The sequence below is a fragment of the Leptonychotes weddellii genome, chromosome 8 (genome assembly GCF_054177405.1).
Source record: "Leptonychotes weddellii isolate Sample4059 chromosome 8, ASM5417740v2, whole genome shotgun sequence".
NCBI classification, from domain to species: Eukaryota; Metazoa; Chordata; class Mammalia; order Carnivora; family Phocidae; genus Leptonychotes; species Leptonychotes weddellii.
In genome coordinates, this window is record NC_138376.1 from 7,120,391 (window position 1) to 7,135,534 (window position 15,144).

The following is a 15,144-nucleotide window of genomic DNA, read 5'->3' on the forward strand; positions in this document are numbered from 1 at the left end:
TGCCAAGAGGCATTTCTTGGAGGAGTAAAATTAAAATATCAAAATAGTTTTAATGAAAGAGTTCTAAAGCAAGATTCAAAAGTCCTGCAATCCAGCTCTTTATGAAGGCATTGGTCATCAATTTCCTTGTAAGGTGAGAATTACCCTGTTCAGTACAACTCATATATTTGCTTTTATTTTTAGAAGTATACATAAATGGGCACGGAAATTTTATTTACATATTAAATTTATTTTTTCTGGGCTTAAAGAAGATTGTTCCCTGGGCTAGAGTTTATTTTACTGGTTGTGTTATACAGATTTTCCACATGCATTCGCCAGGAAGGAAAGAGTCATAAGATTCTTATTGTTGAAATGTGGACTTAACCAACAAGCTACGAGACAGATGGAATCAACCATCGAGTGCACAACTTCTTATTCTTTATGACTCTCTGTTGTCTTCCCTCCATATCTCTTGGCTCCCCACACTCCAGTACCCTATTCTGATCACTGTCAAACAGGGCACTATTTTTTCTCCTGTTCTTACTTCTCACCAGTTAGTTCCACCACTGTCACGAACGATTTAGGAGAGATACAGCACCTCACCACGCACAACCGTATATGAATCTGACAGCCCCTATTGGAGGTGGATGCACACAAGATAATGATAGAGCGGTAGACAAATAACTAGCAGTTTGGCTCATTTACACTGAAGGAGTTTTGCACGGTGGGGTAGTTACGTGCCCACTTCTTACACCTTCATCGTAGCCACTGATTTAGTCCACTTAACTCTTCACTTTGAGTTATGCTGAGATTGCCACACACAGTCTCCTGGTAAGAGAGAATCTCAGAACTGAGCAAAAGTCCTCACTTCCTCTCTAATTACCTTTAGGATCACTATGGGGCAAATATAGTGTCTCTACAAAGCAGGTTTCTCTTTTCATATGTACAAAGGTAATCCTGTTAACAAAATAGTTGTAATCTAAGTAGGTCTTAATTTCTGCTTTCTTTTTTTTTTAAGATTTATTTATTTATTTGAGAGAATGAGAGAGAGAGAGGCAGGAGGAGGGGCAGAGGGACAGAAAGGATCTCCAGCAGACTCCCCGCTCAGCACAGAGCCCAATGTGGGGCTCAATCTCACGACCCTGAGATCAAGACCTGAGCTGAAATGAAATCAAGAGTCAGATGGTTAACCCACTGAGCCACCCAGGTGCCCCTCAATTTCCACTTTCAATTAGGATAGAGTATTTTATAGTAGACTAAATTGTTCAGTGATGAGATATGGGCAAAATGGAGTGAATGGAACAAAATCATTATAAAATTTAAATTTAAAGATAATATATGCCATTTGCAATAGCTCAAAAATTGTCAAATACCTCCAACAGATGTGCAAGACCTCTGCACTAAAAACTAGAAACACTGTTGACAGAAATTAGAGAATATGTAAATAAATAAAAGCAGATTCCATGTTCTCAGAACGCTTTCTTGTTGCTGGTGTATTGCTGTGGTGAAGTTGTTGAGTTTATTCAAAAACATATATGTTAATGAAATGCTATCTTGAAACAAAAAGTCAGAGGACTAGCACTACCAGATACCAAGACTTATGGAAAGCTGTATCATTAAGACAGTGGAGGGTTGGCTTAATAATAGACAAATAAACCAATGGAACAGAATAGAGAATCCAGAAATAAACCCACAAACATACCATCTCCTGAAGTATATAACAAAGGTGTCACTGCAATGCAGTTAGGGAAAGGATTGCATTTTCGATGAATGGTGTTGGGTGAGGTGTATATTTCTAGAGGGAAAATCAATATCATTAATCATTCAAGGTGGTGTATAGATCTAAATGAAAAAAGTACGAACCCTAGGGCCTCTAGAAGGTAACAGAATATTTCCATGTAATTTGCATAGGAAATGATTTCTTTTTTTTAATTATGTTCAGTTAGCCAGCATGTAGTACATCATAAGTTCTTGTAGTGTTCAACGATTCATTAGTTGCATAGAACACTCAGTGCTCATCCCAACACGTGCCCTCCTTAATACCCATCACACAGAAATGATTTCTTAAACAGGACTTGAAAAGCACCCATCATAAGGAAAATTTTGGTAAAATGGAAAAAATTGAAATTAAAACATATGTTCATTAAGGGACCATTAGGAGAGTGACGGGGCAAGTACAGAGAGGGGGAGTCCAGGGACAATGCATATATGTAACAGAAGACGTCTACTGGAAATACATAAACAACTCCTGCATGTTAATAATGAAAAGACATGTCAGTAGAAAAATGAGCTCAGGATTTTAACAAGCACTTCCAAAGAACACATCCAAATGGCCTATAGACATATGAAAAGTGTCCACCTTCATTAGTTGTCAAGGAATTCTAATTAAAACTAAAATGTGAAAGCCCTGTACACCCATCAAATTGGCTAAAATAACGAAGACTGACAATACCAAGGGACTGTGGGGATGTGGGGCAACTGGAAGCTTCCCACACTTCAGATGGGTGCGTGAATTGATAAAGCCACCTTGAGAAAGAGTTTGGCAGTATCTCCAAATGTGTACAACACGCACATTTTATGACCCCAGAGTATGTGCTCAACAGAAATGCTTCTGTATTTGTGACAAAACAGTGTTGGTCATGGCACTATTTGTGAGAGCCAAATATTCATGGCCATTTGATATATTATAGATCTATAAATGGACCTCTGCAAACACACTTAGAGCAAAAAGAAGCCAGACACAAAAGAAGACACACTGTATAATTCTGTCTCTATCATTTTCAAACACTGGCTAACCTAAAGCATGGAGAGAGAAACCATGAGAGTGATTACTTTGGGGAAGATTGCATGCGTGGGCAGCGCATGGGGAGTTCCATGGGTGCTGGTTAATGTTCTACTTCTTGATCTGGTTGATGGTGATCGGGCTGTGTTCATTTTGTGTAGATTCACCAAACCGAGCAGTTAACATTTTATTTTATTTTTTTTTACTTTTCTGTATGTATATTATACATCAGTAAACATTTTTTTAAAAACATCCAGATCACCTGGGTGCTTGGATGGCTCAGTCAGTTAAATGTCTGCCTTTGGCTCACTCAGGTCATGATCTTAGGGTCCTGGGATTGAGCCCCATGTGGGGCTCCCTACTCAGATGGAAGCCTGCTTCACCCTCTCCCCCTGCTCATGCTCTCTCTCTCACCATCTCTCTGTCTCTCAAATAACTAAATAAAATCTTAAAAAAAAATCTGGATCGCCTATTCCCTTAATTCTGCTAATTCACTCCAAATCATTTCGTTCAATTATTGTTGCTCTCTAAAATTGCAGTGCAGGGGCGCCTGGGTGGCTCAGTTGGTTGGGCGACTGCCTTCGGCTCAGGTCATGATCCTGGAGTCCCGGCATCGAGTCCCGCATCGGGCTCCCTGCTCGGCAGGGAGTCTGCTTCTCCCTCTGACCCTCCTCCCTCTCATTCTCTCTGTCTCAAATAAATAAATAAAATCTTAAAAAAAAAATAAAATAAAATTGCAGTGCAAGATTGGTGCAGTCTGGAGAATTTGGACTGAAATAATCAGAAAATTTCAACTTTAAAGGTTTTGTGTTGTTGTCTCTTAAAAAACAACACACATACAATCAAGTTGTCAAGGACCCAGCTTGTCTACTAGAGATAGGGAAGTTCAGATCAAGAAGAGAATTTTAATATGGTCATGCATTATCTATAACCTGTAGGATGAATAAAGATAAGAATTAGAGTGAACTTAAAATAGCCTCGTGATAAAAAAAAAGAAGAAGAAGAAGTCACTTTATTTCAATGACATTCACTTCTACTGTGATTTTTATCTTGTGCTTATTTAGTTCCTCCTGGCCCAAACCAAGATGGCTTGGGTTTTTTCCTTTCTTTTCTTTTCATTCTTTATTTATTTTTTCTTTTTTTGAGTTCTTCACTTCTGCAAGGTCAATGTAACCTATGGAAATGGAATTGCCCTTTTCGTGGTTTTGCACAATGTCATTGAAGACACAGCTGAGAAAGAAAGCAGGTGTGAAGCTAACAGTATTCGTAGTCTGAACTACTTGTTCTGAACTTGAAATTTGAAAACATTGTTTGAAGTGACTCTGATGTTATTTTGATTTACTATTCTTACAAGCAGCTCTTTCTCAGTTAGCTCAGACTTGCAAGCTAGCCACATAAATTAAACAAAGCGGAGTCTCCTGGGAGGATTGATGAGGGACAGAACGAAGACCCAGATATCATCCTGCCACCAGCAAGCGAAAAGTGTAGGTTTTTACAGAAAAGTTTTCATTTCTGATCATTGCCAGATTTAAAGCTCTTGTCCTTAATTTCCAAGTGATACTCTCCTCAGTCAGTTTAAATACTAGGCAAAGTTGAATTCATTCAGAGGCATCCCCTACAATAATAATTTGATTTCTCCTGCATTCCCTTCTTGTTTCTCTTATCTTGTTGGTCCTCAACATCTAAAGACAGAGCCACTTTAATGTAATATCCCAAAAAGGAAAATAGAAGTACAATCATGTAGGGGCATATTTTAGTGTGATCTTAAAATTTCTAGGTAAGGAAATACAAACCTGAAAAAGTGAGAGAGGAGAAGAACCCATACTCAAGGTAATTCTAAGGAAATAGAATGGGTGACATCTTGTGACTAGGATTCTTTGAAGAGGTGATAAGGGTGAAGGGTGACTAAATGGGTTGCCACTGGTCATTGAACTGAAGGATGTTGGTTCCACTCTAGTTTAATGTGTGTCTGTAGAAACTTCAGTTTCCAGAGATGGGGGTAGATATTAACCGGACCATGTTAAATTTACTGTGATCCGTCAAATTGCTCATGGTAAGTGAATCTGGAACTATAGTCCTCTAATTTAGCAAGTAATAAACAAGAGTTGTCGGAGGAGGACAAATTGATATCTGTTTAGTAAAACACATTTCACAGAAGGTTCTTAAGAAAATGTAAATTTAATTTCTAAAAATTGCCATAGCTATAATTGCATTTTTTTAATGCAATGAGCAGCCCCAATAGGAAACTCACACCAGCAACCTAGCCTTGCTCACTGACAAACCAGTTTCTACCACCATTTAGAGACAATAGCTAGTTCTTTTGATCTATGGCTTCCTGGACAGGAGTCTGTCTTCTCTGAACTTGCTCCATATTTGGAATCATAGCACTCTTTTCTACTCAAAGTCTTACCAAACAAACACGGCATGCTGACTCGCTTCAATGTATATCACCATATGGTCTAAGACTAATGACGGCCCATCCCTCACCCTCACCATGAGTGTTCGATCACATGGCGCAGTGATCATGAAGGCATGAAGAAAGGCACAGGTGTGTTAAACTCTTGGCACAAAACACAGTCCCACTGCAGATGGAATTGTTACACCAAGGCTCAAACCATATTCTGTTTAGGGGGAGATGTATGGTGTATCTTTCCCAATGATGATAAAGTTATTCGGGGGCAGTGCTAGTACTTTGTGATCTGTTCGTGAATATAAGCACCTTTGCCCAAATACTTGAACCAAGATGAATGGGCATTCATTGTGTTCCATTCAATTAAATAAAGAATTTAGACAATAATGTGCTCTGTTACAGCTTGCATCTGCCATGTAACATTTGAATCAAGTACATGACTTTATGAATCTCTATTTGCAAATCACCATTGCTACTGGCAAACCAAAAAACGTAGAAGTAACTTTCATCTTTATGTATTTGTAAAGCAGATGTCATTGTCTCTAGGTATTACTGAGGGGTTAGACAAAACAAGTTATTCCATGGAGTGGAAAATGAAGAGTCTCTGACCCCAGGTTTCTAATCCTGCACTTGGCTTAGTATACTTGGAAGTGAAGTCATATATACTGTAAACTCCCTCTTGCATCTCACAATCTGTCCATTGGTAAGTAGTTTCCAAGCAAAATGAAATTTGGTTTCGTTTTTAATATATATTTGTAAAAGGCAAAACTACAAGAGTGTGAGCTGGTGCCTCAGGGTAGGAACTCAAAGGATTATATGGATTTAAAGAATCCAAAGATGTAAAAGAGAGTTGTGATTTGTGTCACGTTAAGAGACTGAAATCCAGAGAAATTCAATTCTTTGTCCAAGGTCATATGACTACTATTGTTTCACTTTGTATGATTTCAGTTACCCATGGTCACCCACAGTCAGAAAATATTAAATGGAAAATTCTGGAAATAATTCATAAATTTTAAGCTGTGCATTCTGAGCAGCATAAGGGTATCTCGCACTCTTTGGCTGTATCTTGACCAGGACAGGAATCATCCCTTTGTCTGGTGTCTCTACATTGTATCCGTTGTCACCCCCTGCGAGAGTAGCTGGCTGAGTTATCAGATCAGCTGTCACAGGATCACAATGCTTATGTTCAAGGAACCCTTATTTTACTTAACAATAACCCCAAAGAACAAGAGCAGTGATGTTGGCCATTTGGATATGCTTCTGTTAAGTGAAAAGATAAATGTTCTCAATAAAGAAAAAAAAATGATGTTGAGGTTGCTAAGACCTGCAGTAACTTTTATTACAGTAAATTGTTATAACTGTTCTACTTTATTATGAGCTATTGTTGTTCATCTCTTACTGTGACTAATGTATACACTTTATCATAAGGATAAATGCGTAGGAAAAAACATAGTGTCTACAGGGTTTGGAACTATCTACAGCTTCAGGTCCACTGGGGGTCTTGGAACGTATCCCCTGCAGATAAGGGTGGGGGGCACTGTAGACAGGGCAAAACCAAGAATAAAAGAGAGATCTTTTAATTTCTATTCTATTTTCTTACACTACTATGCCGTGTTTCCTTTAGAATATTAGATTTTCATATCAATAGCTTAACACATCTCAATCAGGTAGTATGGAATTTCTTCATGGTGATTGTTAGGAAAATACATTTATGTGAGAAAGTAACACTATTTTAGTACAGTTGTTCTGGGCTCCAGCCGAAAGTAACAGTCTCCATCCTCCCTTGCAACTCAAATTCAGAATGTGTTACAATCCCTTGGAGACCGTTTTGCTGTGGGGCCTTCAAGAATTTAGACAGTCAGTAACGAGTCCAGAAATAAACTTGGTAACTAAAAGAGCTGAATCCCCACATAATGTGAGACTGTGGGTCCTCTGCCAAGAGTGGGGTCTGCGATGTTTGGCTCTCTAAGTTTTAGCTCGATGAAATCCAGTGCAGGGAGAGCATCTGAAGCTTTCTTAAATTATAAATAGATCCCAGTTGTGGAGAATCCTTCTAAAGTTTCTGGCGATTTCTTAAAACATATTATTCACATTGCCATATGATATGGGTAGAGCCCATTTCAGCTAAATCTTACGCTAAGTATTAGAAAGCTAAACGAGGCCATGACTCTTTTCTTTAATTACAAATCCCGATTAGACATATTCTACTCATAATTACCAGGGAGTCGTGTACCCAAATGGCTTGGAGCCATGCATTTATTTACTCTAAGAACTGGCTATTATCTTGTGATACAGAAAAAGAGAAGAGAAGCAGATCAGGGTGGAAGAGATGTGGATGGGCCAAGCCAGTACCTAACGCACACATCCATTCATCTAGTTAATATTTCTTAAGTAAATGCTATTTTCTTGCAAGGAACTCACAGCCTAATGGCAGAAAACAGATAACCAGAGGGTCAGAGAAACAGATAATCGTTTAGAGGTAAGTAGCCTGGTGGAGTTTCCTAGCAGACAGGTTGAAGATGCTGAGCTTAGAGGTAAATGAAGAATTCACAGGTTTGTTCGTATGGGAGAGAGAAACCAGGAATGTAACGATTCCTACAAATGGTATCAGAATCCATCTTAAGGTGGAAATTATGTTTGCTGGAAAATATAATGTAAGTGTTTGGGGAAGAAGGTAGAATCCTTATTATTGGTTGGTTCCAAGGCTTCTAAAAATAAAGCTGGGCTTTTCTGTTGGATAAAAGGCGGTGTGTGTGTGTGATTCAGTGGAGGGGAAGGGTGTGCAGTGTGGGGAAGACAGGGATTCTAAAGCACTCTAAAAAGTGTGGACTGTAGAAATCTAGAGGACCCCAATACCATTTCAGGGAGTTGAAACGTCTAAACTATTTATGAAATAATGCTTAGATTTTATTTATTTTGGCTCATGGCATGGACATTTATACTATTGGTAGAAAAGCAGCAGTGGATAAAATTGCTTGAATCTTAGCAATGGCACCAAGTATCTTTCTTAAGCTAATTTCATTTAAAAATGTCTTCAATGAGGCAAAAAAAAAGTTGATTTTATTAAATCTTGATTCTTGAGCATATTTTTCCCTTTTGGAGTATATATATCTAGGAATGGTTAGATTTTCTTCATAAACTCCAGCCAAAACTTTTACAGTAGATAGAACACAGGAACAGATACGAGAATTGGCCATCCCCCATTCATTTAATTTAATCTTCACATTTAATTTAATCATTCATTAATATAATAGAGAAAATAATCAATTACATATCCAGTTTCTCAGCCTTCCGAGGATCACTTCAAAGTGTGCAGAGGCTACCATATTAGGCAGAAAACATTCCCAGTATTCCAGAAAGTTCTATTGGGCTGTACTGGTACGAAGTATGTGTATAATGGTGACTTTTGGGTCTGTGTTCCTATATTAAAGGCAAGCTTTTAAGGAAAAAAAAAACTGACTCACATTTCCATTGGAATGCATAAATTCAGCATCATTTCCACGTAGCTGGTCTATGTTCTCTCCAACTTCGCTCCCTTTGGGCATGTGGAATCTCAGATCTCCACTGTCAGGGTCACTTCCGATCAAGGAGCAGAGGAAGCAGGCACTCTTTTCTTTACTGCACAGCCAAGAGGGTGTCGACCTCAGGGTATCCGTAAGCAATAAAGTCATCGTAGGACACCCTGGGAGTCCCTGGGTTCAAGCGACTCTGATACCAACCGAGATTTTAGGCAGATGGGAAGGGGGCTGGGGAAGCAAGCAACGGGTTCTTTCCAGCACGAATTCAAACTACCCCTCCGTTGACCCTCCGCTGATGGCACACTTGCCCCCGAACCCACAGTTACCTCTCCTCTGGCCAAATATTTCTAACACACGTTGCTGATAATACGGCTCTACCCTGGCATTTGCAAGCTTGTTAGAAGCTGGGATGAGAGACTGCCTGTTAGCAGATGCCAAGGCTTTACTTCCTCAATATTTTCTCTTCCTGTGATAACAACGCTCATCATTCTCTTTTTAGGAGACAGAAACCCATGCACAGAAATTTGTGTCTTGTTATTCGCAAGGTAACGATATTTGAGTGTTTACTCTCACGCTGGTGTTAATTAGTTCACAGCATATTTAAGTCTGGGAACAACGCAAGTCAGCCCCCATCTCCAAAGGACATCTTTTACACAGCTACATTATGTTCTGACAACACCCAAGCAGCCTTGCCAAGACACCAATGGTGACTGCTAAACACGGTTTTGGCAAAGAGTGCCGAGGAATTCCTCTCAACTGGCAACCCAGCAAATCCAGGTTTACAAATGTGCCACCCTTGGTTAATTAGTGACAGTGCTGGCTTTTAATTGAATTTGAAGCAACATGAGAAAAAAAAAATCAGGGGGGAAAATAAGGTGGATAAACAAGCCCACTAGTCCGCTGCTGGAGAAATGAAGTCACACAAGCATGAATGATGCAGCCCCGCAAAGAGGTTGATGGATGTGGATGCTTTTGAAACACAAGAACATCTGGCCGCACGGCACAGCTGAGGGGAGGGACAAAAAAGGAGGGTCCAAATTCATGGACACATTTCTGTCAGAGACATCCGGCAAACAGATGGGGCTGGCTCCAAATAAAGTCCCATAGATGTGTTGAGAGGTTTTTGAAAGCTCGTGGGTTCATAAATGCATTCTTTTCACCCCTTTGTTTCCAGTTCAGGAGCTTATCATCAGCTCTTTCTGCACTTGCTCACTGTCTTTAGGGCAGTGATGTTCTCCCCAGGCAGAGCCTTGCAGAGGCTTGGACTGTAGTCTCAGCTGAGCCTGGCCTGATGTGATATGGAATGTGAGGTTGCTTCACGTATTGAAAAGGCCAGCACTGACCCAACGCTCACGGGCAGGGTGCTGGACTCAGGGCTTGGCTCATCTCGGGTGGTCTTCATTGCTGTCTTCGGCAGAAGCCCCTATCATGATCACGATTTTAAAAATCGGGAAGTTCAGGTACATATCTGAAGTGATCCAGTTTGTCAGTGGCAAGCATAGAATTCGTTCTTAGGTCCCTCTTGGTGAAAGAATGGGGTCTTGTCCCCTTCCCTGCACTGCTTCGGAAGATTTGGGAAAAATAATGCACTCTTTGCAGTGAGTGTGCATTAGGCAATCAGAAGATGAGATTTCCATTCAGATCCCTGAGCTGCTGTCGTCTCTTGAACAATGAATAATATATCATCTGGGGAACACATCTAGAGTCTAGATTTTAAGAGGGATTTTTCCTTTTTGCTGTGGTCTGCTTCTTGCCTGGTACATCCCTTATTTGCAAGAAGAAAGGGACAGAGTGCTGAGCTAAGACTTCTGGAAGGTGCAATGGAAATCTGTATCTGCTGGAAGACTTGCAGCCTCCTGTGGGTATCAGCAGAACCCGGGAGCTCACGCGGTGCCCCCCACCTGCCCCAGGGCTGAAAGCAAACAGGAACAGAGTTAATACGAAAAGAAAGGAACATCCCAAGGTTCACTCGCTCCCTTTCTCATAGGCAATCAGGAACGTCCACAAACATCAACATCATCCATGCAGATGGGATATGAGAGAAATTCAGAGCAGAAATGTAGAGGGCTTAAAAATACACTCAATGATGTCTGAGGCTATCAGGCAATTCTATGGTTCTTAAAATCAGTTCTAAAATCACTGGCAACTAGCGATGCAGAAAGGAATGCCTACTTTCATTAAGTGAGACTCTCGGGATCTAAATCTTTCATCAACCAAACAGGACCTGGTACTAAGACCTTCTGTATAAAAAGGTTTATCAAGGCAAAAAGTAGCATTAATATTATTGTATTATGTGTGTCATCCGATTTTTGAGACACAGACGTGCCTTAAATGCATAGCAGAATCTATGTTGGGCAAAAGAATATTTTGCATGTTTTCTGATTTTTGAGGCAGTGCAAAGCTCCAGGATAATTTGGTTCAGATTTCAGATGCCCACAGCGATATTGGTCCACTCACATGGCAGCAAGCAGAGGATTAGAAGACTCATATTTCGGGTCCTAGGACAGAATTCCAGGACTGTAAGAAAAAGACTTTATTCTCACAGGATTCATATTGTTAGACAGGTAACAACAGACGTGAAGATGGGGAAATGACATAAATGTATCACGGCGTGAACTCAGAATCCTGGTTAAGTAATTTGTTGAGCAGGTTTATAATTGTTGCTTCCATTTCTGTCCTCCCTGCAGATTGCTTCAGGAGCTACTGCTGATTACTAATGAGCAGATAGTGAGCTTGATATGGGGATGAAGCCACACGGTGGAAAGATTTTGTAAGGGTACTCCTTATGAAATGGAGTCTTGGCAGAGGCAAAGGGACACTCCCCTTGGAACTTGAAGGGATCATGATTGTAAAAAATCACAGCTTCAAATAAACCCCCGTCTGGGGAAGTGCTCAAGGTGGGGATGGCGGTAATCATAATGATACTAACAACTGGTAACATTTATTGAGTGTTTCTGTATGTTCAGGCAAAGTGCTTCAACTCTTAATAGACATCACTTCATTATGATAACCCTATTGAGGAGGTTCTATTGCTATTCTCATTTATCATTTGAGGAAACTGAGGCTCAGAGAGATTAAAACTTGCTCAAGAGCACATCTTGCCAAACTAAGTTAAAAAATGATGGAATCTGGGGCAGTTGGGTGGCTCAGTTGGTTGAGCATCTGACTCTTGGTTTCAGCTCAAGTTAAGATCTCGGGGGTCGTGGGATCAAGCCCCTCGTAGGGCTCTGGGCTCAGCGGGGAGCCTGCTTGAGATTCTCTCTCTCTCTCCCTCTGCCTCTTCCCCTCCCCCTGCTCGTGTGCTCTCTCTCAAAATAAATAAATAAAATCTTAAAAAAAAAAGACAGAATTTGAATTCAAATTTTAGTCCATCTGAGTATCCAAGCCCTCAAATTTCTAGTGTTTTCTGCTGAGTGTGCGAGGGTTCTAGGAGTAGAATGAACATATAATTTAACATCCACTCTGGAACATATATGAAAGTGAAAGGAGGTGATGTTGATACTTACACTGGGACAGTGGGGCAAATTGGGATACATGACCCTACTACTTAAGAAGGGAGCTGCAGTGGGGAGTCAGCTTGAATATTCTCTCCCTCTGCCCCTCCCTCCCTCTCTCTATTAAATAAATAAATAAATCTTAAAAAAAAAAAAAGGAGGTGACCTGATAGATACCCCTGCCTGAGAGATGAAATGATGAATCTGGAACCACTTGGTATTAATATATGTCAACTCATCCCAGATTTCAGTAAAAAATTTACAAATGAGTGACCGTTACCCCCAGGTAGGCAACTTTCTCTTATCTGCTGGAGATGAATACCTGTTTGCCTTTACCTAGTTTTGAACACCTTACTCTTGCGTTCATTTTGTGCTGTCATAAGCTTTTTTTTTTTTTTTAATCAAGAACATTTTGCTTTTAAGGTATTTATTGCCTTTCTAGCTTAAGTTGCCTTTAAAATGAATTGTTCAATATAAAGAAACTAAGGCAGAATTACAAAATCTTTGCACCCAAATGACCAATTTCAAATGGCTTGTTCGATTTATAAAGTCTTGGCTTTAGTGAAAATGTGCTCATAGCACTTGGCTTAAAATATTAAGTATCCCAATACACAGGAAGCTGACTTCGGGGGAAATATCAAGTAAAGCAGTATCACTTCTAGCTCTTTTCTCTTCACACACTGTTTGCCCCGAAGTAATATGCGTAGACTAGTGGCATATCTTTTGAGCAGGACTCTAATATCAGAACTTCTGGCCACATCTCATACTGTGAACCCATCCTCTGTTTTCCTGAAACTTTACTCTAATGACTTTCTGGCACTTTCTTCCTCCTTGTCTTTACCTGCTCCTCCTTTGGCTCTTCCACCTTCTCTCCTACCCCCTCACAACAACACCTCTGTCTCCTGGGTCTCACTATTGGCTTGCCTTTTCTTGTTTTTCTCTATATCTGGTGTCATTTGACAATCTCAGCTGCAATTAATATTTCAGTGTGGTACAAGACTTCCAAATCTTTATTTCCAGCTCTGCCATGCTCTCCCAAAACTATAAAACTTTATCTATCTAAAACTCCTTATCAATATATCTTTCATGCATCTCAAATTCAGTTCATCCAGAGCTGGACTCACTAGCTCTCTTTCTTTCTAAAGCACACACACCTACCTGTGCCCTCTCTATTTCAAGTAGGTCTCCTTCCTTGAATTTCCTCTTTGCAAATGATACAAGTTACCTAGGTGACGATCTAAAATAAAATCAGTTGACAAATCCTCTCAGGTCCATTTTTCAACACATCTCAGCTCTACAATTTCTCTAAATTTTCCTAGATAAACTTGTTCAGATTCACTCCTTCTCACCTGAAGTATGTCAATTGGTTCCCCCAGTCTTTGTTTTTCTCTTATGTTCATCCTGTGTAGCAGGAAGATCAAACTTTTGCTGCTGCTGCTTCTTCTTCATCTTCTTCCTCTTCCTCTTCTTCTTCCTCTCCTCCTCCTCCTCCTCCTCCTTCTCCTTCTTCTTCTTCTTCTTTCTTCTTCTTCTTTCTTTTTCAAATAAGCTCTAGGCCCAACGTAGGGCTTGAATTCTAGACCCTAAGATGAAGAGCTGCATGCTTCACTGACTGAGCCAGCGAGGTGACCCAAGATCAAACTTCTTAAAGAACAGTCCAAATCATATCACTTACTTGTTCAAATTTCAGTGCAAATAATGTAACTTACTCTATGCTGTTCTAATTTCTCAGCCTGGTATCCAGGATCCATTGATGAGACTACATCATTATTCAGGTCCTACTTGGCATGACATCTCCTCTGGGAGTTCTTCTTGGAGTCCACAGAGCCCTGCTCTGAGTTTTCACAGAAACTATCTCCTCTTCCTACTATGCATCACACTTTATTTTAAAGATTAGTTTACTTTCTTGTCCTCCCTTAGATTTATAAAGTCCAGAAGAACAAAGAAAATAGAAAAGTTATTTACAGTTATATTCCCAGTCCATGTCCATGGGAAAAATTTAAAAAAAAAATGTTTGTTGAATTAACTAACAAATAAATGAATCTGCTCACATTAAACAAGTGGATTCAACCACTCAAAATCTCTGTGGTTCTGGACCAAGTGACTTGTCTCTATTTCAGCCTCTTTCCTATCTCGATATGATCCTTAGCAGGCCCTACCCACCGGTCTCCATAAAGCTAAATTCAGCCTACTTTGACAGAAGCATAGCTCAAAATGCTCCCTCTACCATGAAACCTTCCATGAGTCCCTTAGATATGAGTGACCTCTTTTACTTCTAAATTCTTGCAATATTTTCTTTGTGCCTCTTTTATACAATACTGAATTTTTAAAATTTTGTTTTTAAATAAAAATTGTATATATTTAGGATGTAAACACAATGATTTTATATACATGGTGAAATGATTATTACAGTCAAGCTAATGAACATATCATCTCCTCACATAGTTACCTTTTGAGTGTGAATATGATGACAGAACCTGATACCTACTTTATAGCAAGCATCAAGCTCCAGGAAGACAGGATCCTTGTTTTATTTTTAACTAAGTACCTATTATAGTGTCTTACAGAAAGGAAAAGCTTAATCAATCAGCATTTATAGTGGTGCCTGTCTGGCTCAGTAGGTTAAGTGTCCGACTCTTGATTTCTGCTCAGGTCATGATCTTAGGGTTGGAGATCAAGTCCTACATAGGGCTTTGAACTGGGCATGGAGCTTGCTTAAGATTCTCTCTCTCCCTCTCCCACTGCCCCTCCCTTCTCTCAATCTCTCTTTAAAAAAAAAAAAAGTGTGGAGTTTCCTCAAAAAGTTAAAAATAGAGCTCCCCTATGACCCAGCAATTGCACTACTAAGCATTTACCCCAAAGATACAGATGTAGTGAAAAGAAGGGCCACATGCACCCCAATGTTCATAGCAGCAATGTCCACAATATCCAGACTGTGGAAAGAGCCGAGATGCCCTTCAA